The sequence below is a fragment of the Dioscorea cayenensis genome, chromosome 7 (assembly GCF_009730915.1).
Source record: "Dioscorea cayenensis subsp. rotundata cultivar TDr96_F1 chromosome 7, TDr96_F1_v2_PseudoChromosome.rev07_lg8_w22 25.fasta, whole genome shotgun sequence".
In the NCBI taxonomy this organism is placed as follows: Eukaryota; Viridiplantae; Streptophyta; class Magnoliopsida; order Dioscoreales; family Dioscoreaceae; genus Dioscorea; species Dioscorea cayenensis.
Window position 1 is genome coordinate 18,136,978 of NC_052477.1, and position 8,742 is coordinate 18,145,719.

Consider the following 8,742-nt stretch of genomic DNA (forward strand, 5'->3'; position numbering starts at 1 on the left):
TCCGATGCGTCCCCTCGCCGTCTACCGTCCATCCGCGTCCCCACCATCAACGTCCCAGCCTCTAACACCGTCGTGATCACTCTCTCTCTTGTCCTCCCAACCTTTTCCCATCCGCGCTCCACCATGAGACATCGGAGCTCGTTCTCCAAGTATATTCTCTAAATCTCAGGTGATAACCTCAATCGTTCTGGCTATCCATTCTCAACAAGAGCATCGTATGCTTTCTGTGATCATGAACCAATTCATGTTCGCTTCTCCCATCATTTAGAGATCAGTGTTAACTTTAATCTTCGGTGAATTTTTCTATCTAAGGTTAGTGATTGATTACAATTTGAGAAAATTTTGGTCATAATCAGTAGTCCTTTCAATTTGATAAGGTTCACAGAATCACAAGGATGTCTATTCATAGACGAATGCTTTGCAAATCTATATGATTTTTTATGCTTCTCTGTATTCGTTAGTAATATGTTTGTTTTTGTGTATCAATGAGAAAAATTAAAGGGCTATGGATCTATCACAAAGAAAATTATTCCGATGTTATTTCATAGACAAATTCTCTGTAGATGTTAGATGATGTTATATTCTTGGTATTGTTTATTGGATGTTTGTTTTATTGTTATTCCATATTTAAGTGCATTTTGTTTATAAATGTATATAAGTGAGAAGAAAAACATGAGTATTTACATCAAGCCATCAATGTAGCTAGTCATCAAAAAAATATAAATGAAGTAGCTTATTATTCTTGGTTATTTATATATGCTATTATCAATTCACTTTGAGGAAACATCTTAACATTTAATCCCCTGCACATTGGCTTGTTTTCATCATAGTCCACTTTGAGGAATAAAACATCAGGGTGATCTCGAGTTGTTCTGCATAACTGAACAATGATGGGAAAAAGAAGAACATGAATACATGTGGTGATATTTCCAACACTCAAACACTACAATTTAAAGCTCAATTACAAAACAATACATGAATGATAAACATAGAAACTTTGACTATTCAACCATCATTATTATGACAGGTCATTATATTTCATTTAGTCAAGAGTATCTAATTTGATATAATAAGCAAACTAATCCAATTGCATGATCAAACTGACAATAAAATAAGAACTATGAATCACATACTAATCCTTCAAGCTACTCTTTTCCCCACATAATTGGAGGCAGTTTGATACATGATTGATCATCTTGAACTATGACATTATTTACTAAATGTCAGATGGACATTGAAGTTCTTGAATTATGAACATATTGGGGTAATTTTCAGAATAATGTCACAATCATTAAGTTAATTTCAATTCCTGCCAAACTTAAATATTGTTTTCAGTAATCCACTCGATCAAGTTGTTAACTGCAATTATTGATAACTGTGTACAAAAGACCTTCTTGGGCAACAACAATTAATTTCAACTTGATGGATGTGACACTCCCTCTCAAGTATCTCATATACACTCCCTCGTAAGTTCATCATTTATCTTTTTAATCCTTAATCTTTAAATTCAGAAAGAGCATTTTGTTAGATGTGGGTCCTGCCTAGCTAGTCCCACATGTTGGTACACTCAAAAAAAATCCCTCTCATTCTTTTAGTCCCACATTGGTTATTTAAGAGAGTTGTTAGGGAACTCTTGGCTAAAAATACATGTCAAAACCATGAACCCAAAATCCATTTGCTTACTTCTTTCTCTCACATCCTCCTTCTCTCGGGTGTGCTTTTTGTGTGCCTGGAAAACCCAAATATTTTGTTCTCATTCCGTGGTTCTTTGCTTGAACCTTGCGGGTGCGCTTGGGATATCTCGACGCCAAACATGCTAGGCTATGAGAGTTTTTCCTTCCCGGGTTAGTGTATCCTCTGCTTGGAGTGAGACCGGAAAATCCTGCACTAGAGAGGCCAATTCAGCGTTAGGGCAGTGCTTACGCACGCCTACCCCAAGCTGGAAATTTCTAACTATTATTTTGAATTATTATTGTAGTTTGTGTTTGATTGCAAATTCTAGTTCTACAGTCTTCGTTTGTAGTATTTGCATGCTATATAGTAGTATATTTCCTACACATCTTCCCACTCTCCAAAAGTTCCAAAGTTTAAAAATTATCATGTTATTAGAATTCCAATTTAGATCTATAAATTTTATGATCTCTGGATAAATAATCTTACTAATATTACTAATTTGTTTCCTTTCTCTACAACCAGATGATATTCAATCTTGGTGGATATGGGGTTACTGGATTTCTCCAATGATGTATGGGCAGAATATTGTATCTATTAATGAATTTCTTGATCCAAGATGGAACACTGTAAGTTCCATTCAATGATTGTCATACAATCCTTGCTAGAGAAGGAACTCTAATGAAAATAACTCAATTCCTTTTTGTCATAGCCCAACAATGACAGCAATATTGATGCACCAACAATTGGAAAGGCTGTTCTCAAGTCTAGGGGAATGCTGACAGATGTCGCTGGCTTTGGATTTCTATTGGAGCACTCATGGGGTTTTCTTTTAGTTTCAACAATTGTTTTATTTTTGCACTGCAATATTTAAATCATAAGTTAATTAATCCATATGTTCTTTTTTGAATGCCTAGCGTTTTAAAAAAATCACTAACTGAAGTTGTCTTCCTAATTTTAGCTCTTGGAAATTCTCAAGCACTTTTTCTAAGTGAGAATGTTGAGGATGATAGCATTAAGAACTTGGTATCAAGTCCAAAGAAGACTTCTATAATGACAGAGAGTAGTAAAGCATTAATGGCAGCCATTTTTTCAGGTTTTTTTTGTTTTTGTTATTTGTCTCTCCTATCATAAGTCTTAACATTAATTTTAATGATGAAGTCTTGCGGCTAAATATCATGAGTTTAGTAGTTCAAATCAAAATTTGATGATTAACTTCTTAACAATTAATGCTCCACTATAAATACTGGCATTTGATCAACAATGCAAGTTTGTTCTAATTATTGAGGTAAACCATTTCAACCTCTGATTGATATGGCTGACCCTATTAGGCCTATGTAGATGAAGTAGGAGATGCTAAATATGCTCCACTATTAACACTAATGGAGAATGATTTAAGAATGGGTATTTTTGTTTTTGTGCTTCTCTTGATGGTTTCAAGCGGGGTTGTAGGCCTATGCTTTTTCTAGATGGAACTCACTTACTGGGCAAATATGGTGGTATCCTTTTGGGTGCAACAACCAAGTATGGCAATGAAGGATTTTTTCATTTAGCATTTGCTATTGCGGATAATGAAACAGACGACAATTGGGCGTGGTTTACATCCACTTTGGGTGATGCAATATACGGTCATGAAGACTACACCAAGATCATCACATTCATCTTTGATTGATCAAAAGGACTTGTGAATACTATTGTGAAGGTTTTTCCTTCCACCCCGCATGGTTATTGTTTGCAACATATACAAGCAAATTTTCTTAAATCAAATGGCCTGCTAGGAAAGTCATTAAAGGATTAGTGCTGGAGTTTGATAATGAAGATTGCATATGCTTGTACGTCTTTCGAATATGATGAAGCTATAGGCTCCCTATTGGCCACATCAGGACAAGCACACCATTGGATGTACCAAAAATCAGACATGTCACATTGGTGCAATTACTTGTTTACAGGCCAGTGGTGGGGTGAAATGCACTCCAACGTCGCAGAATCTTTTAATATATGGATACGAGAAGCACGAGACCTTCCTGTGTGTAAGATGGTGGATGCAATAAGGTGTTACCCATATTCAACCTCTTAATTTATTTCAGATGTCTTCAAAGAGAATGCAAACTTATTACATGTTTTCTCGTATTCATATTTCTTTTCAAGCTTTTGCTTTTAATATTGTCCTTTCCTGTTCTGATATCGCTTAACCTATTTAGTATTATATGTTTATGTATTGTATTTTATATTTCCCTTTCGTTTATGATGTTCCAATTTAGTATCGGTACTTGGTGTTTAGAATTTAGGTAATACGTTCTACAGTTTGCACTTGCACCTATTACCTCTAGATCCCGTTTTATTTTGTTTTAGCAACATAACAGTATGCTCCATGTGTAATTGATGCAACCTTACTTGATGATTGTAGGTTTAAGATGATGAACATGATGTACAATCGACATAAGTGTTTCTTGAAATGAGAATCTCATCTTTTCCCTGTGATACACAAGAAGATTGAAGCGATAGTCAAAGAAAGCAAGTGCTTAATGATAGGTTGTTCAAATGGAAAACAGTTCGAGGTTATTGACCACCAGAGTAATTCGGTTAATTTGCGTAATTGAACATGCTCTTTTTGCCGCTGGCAGGTGTACCGAATACCATGTAAGCATGCTTGCATAGCGATTATGCAAACTGATACAAATGTCCATCGTTTCATCGAGCCATACCACACAATCGAATCATACAAGTTGACATACAAAGAATCAATATTCCTTGTACTAGATCATGACAAACCGTTAGATGATTCTCGCCAGCTTTGTATTCGACTACCTATCTTAAAGAAAAGGCCTGGTCGTCCGAGGCGGAATCGGATTGAGTCACAAGCACGACATGTGCGTGAATTACATTGTAGTTATTGCCACTCAATCGGACATAATAGGGTAACATGTAATGAAGTAATTACAGATTGAGTACTTAGCGGAGTGTATGTTTTTATTGAACAATGAATGAGGGAAACATGTTTTGAATATCGAGCATGATTGTGTAATCATAAACAGCAAACCATATATGTAAATAGTAATACTGGCATGAATGTCGAATCTTGAAAAGTAAATAGCTTTATTGGTCAACAAATAATGAAAATGAAGTGATGTGTGTGGAAGTAAACAGCAAGCCACATATGTAAACAGAACCATACAATAACGAGCGACATATTAAATTTATACACAATAAACACAGTAACTGAATAGGAATAAGCTTTATTGGTTAGCTAGAAATGAAAGTGAGGTATGAGGCGATTAAGTAGAGATAATATGGCATGTATGAACAATACTAGACAATAACTATTGTTACTGTTAAGTTGTAAAGCATAAGTAAGTAAGACAGTATGGTAATGACCATTCTTAGTGAAGTTAATATTCAAATTGAAGACATTCAATTAATGTTAGGCATTTGAAGATTCGACAGAGTCACCATTCGTCTGTGCCTCCTCGATACTTTCTGGGATGGGTGGCGTGGTCTTTGGTTGCTGATCAGTTTCTTGGTGGCTTTGTGGTGGGTCATCCTCCATGTTTTTTAGCGTCTATAGTTGCCTCTGACTCTTTTGTAGGCAATACTAACTTGTAATCTTATTGTGGGATATCCTCAACTGTTGGAAATTTACTCGCTACCAGTGTGGTGCCACCAAATTGGGGTGTGTTTCATGTGATGCCATCTGACAAGATGCATACATCATACTCTAGTCGCAAATGGCAACATCTGAGTGGGGAACACTGAGTTCCTCGCCATGCAAAAGCTGTTCCATGAAGTGCATCAGGTATGCTGGACAATCGACACTGTCCTCCCTCTGTTGTGGACATCAACGAACATGACTAAGTGTATATGATGCCGTCTCGCCGATATTGAATTTTTTTTGCAAACGATCTTCAAACAAGGAAGCTGCAAAACACGAAAACAGAGTTATAAAAAATTAGCACAAACTCAAAATGGGAATCATTATATGCGCCAATGTTACCATAGCATATGTCGCTTGATCATAAACTGGACTACCGACAGATGAATAATGAAAATATTCCTTCTTGTCTTTATCGAGGACAAGAAGATGGTAATGTTTGTTCAAAACAACTAGTATGAGAACAAGTTTCACTCTCTCATAATCTTCTAAAGCTGGAGACATCATTTTATCAAGTCCATTAACTGAATGCTCCTGCTGTGACAGAACAAGCGCCATAGATCTGCAAATTGTGGCAGGTCTATTGAACTCATGTGGGAATTTCTTCAAGGAATCAAGTAACATGAGAACAAAAACATTAATGACAAAATCTGACACCATAAGTTTACCATCAATTTAAAGCATGCAGATGAGATCGGGTCATGTGACCCCATCCACTACTCCATACAATAGTCCTGTTATCATACGAACGAAACATATTAACATCATATAATAAATATACACTTAATAATAAAAATAAACAATTACAATAATATCAAAATTGTTAGTTGTAATACTAACATGCACAAATTGAAACTAGCACGTAAACCTTAAAACTTGATTAATACTATATGATAGTGAACATTTAACCTAAAATTCAACCAGCATAGTGTGAAATTGAAGATTGACTCATAAACCTTCGGTCTAACCTAACATAGCATGAAGTTGTTCATGTATATGTAAAATTCAAACCGAAACCCATGACGAGAAATATTTGTTGAGGTACATACTCATTTATTCCAGTGTTGAGAAACATACTTAACGCCATTTGCTTTAACTTTTTCAGACGAGCAAAATTCGCGGGTTATTTTTTTTTGGGATAAAATCTTTTGGAGGTTCATTTACCTTTTCATGGCATATATGTAACCCTGTGTCTTCTAAACTGATGGGGATGTCTTGTATTTCCTCTACGGGGTATGCTTCATTCTCCCTCTCCTTTGCAGATAATTTTTCCTTGTTTTTTAGTTGTGTTAAGGACTCTATTGCATTGTCAATGACCTCAATTATTTGCTCATCGACCACACTCATTTGTGATGAAGTTAGAGCAGTCATTTTCTTTCCTTTCCTAGTGTTGAAATTTTTTATTGAGGGAAGAGGTGCTGGGCAAGAGGGTTTCGCTGCCCTTGTAGCGCGCATAATTGGCTTCTCGTACTGGGACCCTTCAGATATGTCCGCCAATGGGGGGTTTAGTACTCGTGGCTTGGATGCCACTTTCTTAAACATTTTTGCTAGGGGCGCAGAGGGATCGTCATGGGGTGGATCAATTAAATGACCAATTTCATCCATACATTCTAGTGTGGGTTGCTCCTCATTCCTCTTAACTACATCTACCTTCCCTTCAAGAACATATATCTTCGCACGAAGTGCTATCAACTTAGCCATCAAAGTTTCATAGTTTTTCGTTTTTCATGGCCTCCTCACTGGACTTGAGGATAGTGATTGCTAGCCAGACTCCCGCTGTATCTTATTTGACAGCCTACTATACTGACCTTTCGTATGGGAGGGCTCTCCCTTCAGTTTCTCATCCATTTTCCTTCACTTTGTCCTCACATATTTAGGTTCTTTGATAGCATAGAATGTCTCTAAAACCATCAATGTATTATTTCGGTAAACCTTTCCATATCCGAGCAGTTCAACCTCAAATTGTCAATCGGCCATGAGTGGAACAAACTAGCAGAAGATAACAAACATCAACAAAAACATGTACAATAGAAATTTATACATAAAAAGCTTTACATAAAATGAATGACTTATATAACATACTAAATATTTACACAGATAAGTAAACAAGTTTGCCAAATTGTGAACAGATAGGTGTGATACAACACAAATTATAAATACTAATTTCATACACATACTTATGAGTAGAATACTAGAGACTACATGCTAAACTATGCATACCTTCTTGCCCTCTAGTGATTAAATCAAGGCATTAACAACAGCTTGTTTTTTATAACTACTAACACTATAACAGTGGATACGTGGTGCTCTTCCAAAGAGAATCTTCATCACAGTACATGTGACTTCATAAAACCAAATGTTTAATGCAATAGTACAACCCCTTAGATATCCTATCCTTGATTTCTTCCCGTCGCATCTCTCTTTCACATGGGCGACTGCTATAGGTATATCATCCATCATCCACTTATGAGTAGCCTGTGCCCATGTGTACTGTCCTATTGTTGATAGATTGTCCGTATAGTAGGGTAACCATGCCGGTGACGAACACGAAGTTGTTGGGAAAAGGAGAAATCCCAAAATGTACACTAATAAAAGCTTCACAAAACTTTCTTCTTTCTTGCTTTCTTTTTTTTTTAGCACCATATTCATTAACGACCTCACGAGGCAGTCCTTGTTTTGGTCTACTCCTTTGCTGAAGTGCTCCTTTTCAAATACACAACGTTCCTTTTGAAGTCTATGGCAGTGCCATCACATTGTAATCATAATATTAACGAAACATCTTCAGCATTGAATTGCAGAAAACTATCCCCTAAATGGAATGTGTTGCTTCTTTCATCAAACATCTGTATTATTAACGTATCCAAAATACTGCGTTCTTGGACTATGGGCTCAATGTCCATGAGGTGGCTGAATGGTGTCCGTCGAAGTATCTCTCACTGTCTTCGCGTCATCATTTTCTTCAAATGGATGATGGTATCACAAGTGGTGCTAAGTAACAACGTCCATTCACAAGATTCCTTGAATTGTCAGCCATAATCCTCCTAATAGCACAAACAAAACAAATTGGTTAGGCAACATATACTTCTTGAACAACAAAGTCGTAAATGTTAATGATCCATTCAAAATACAACTAAAGAGATACAATCTCATCGGCAAGAGGATTGTTAGCAAAAAAATTGAACATCAAATACATTTATAAATACTAACCCTAAAATAAATTCCACATGATTATAGCAACTTTGTTAGAGAGATTCTGCGCACAAAAGATACTTGCTTTCATACATCCATGTGGATTTATTCATTATAACTGAAATTAGGCACAAACTTATTGTACAAACTAAATACGCATGAAAATTTCACATCTTCATTAGGGAATTACAGTGCTTATGCACAATGACAATCCAATTTAATAAACAATAAAT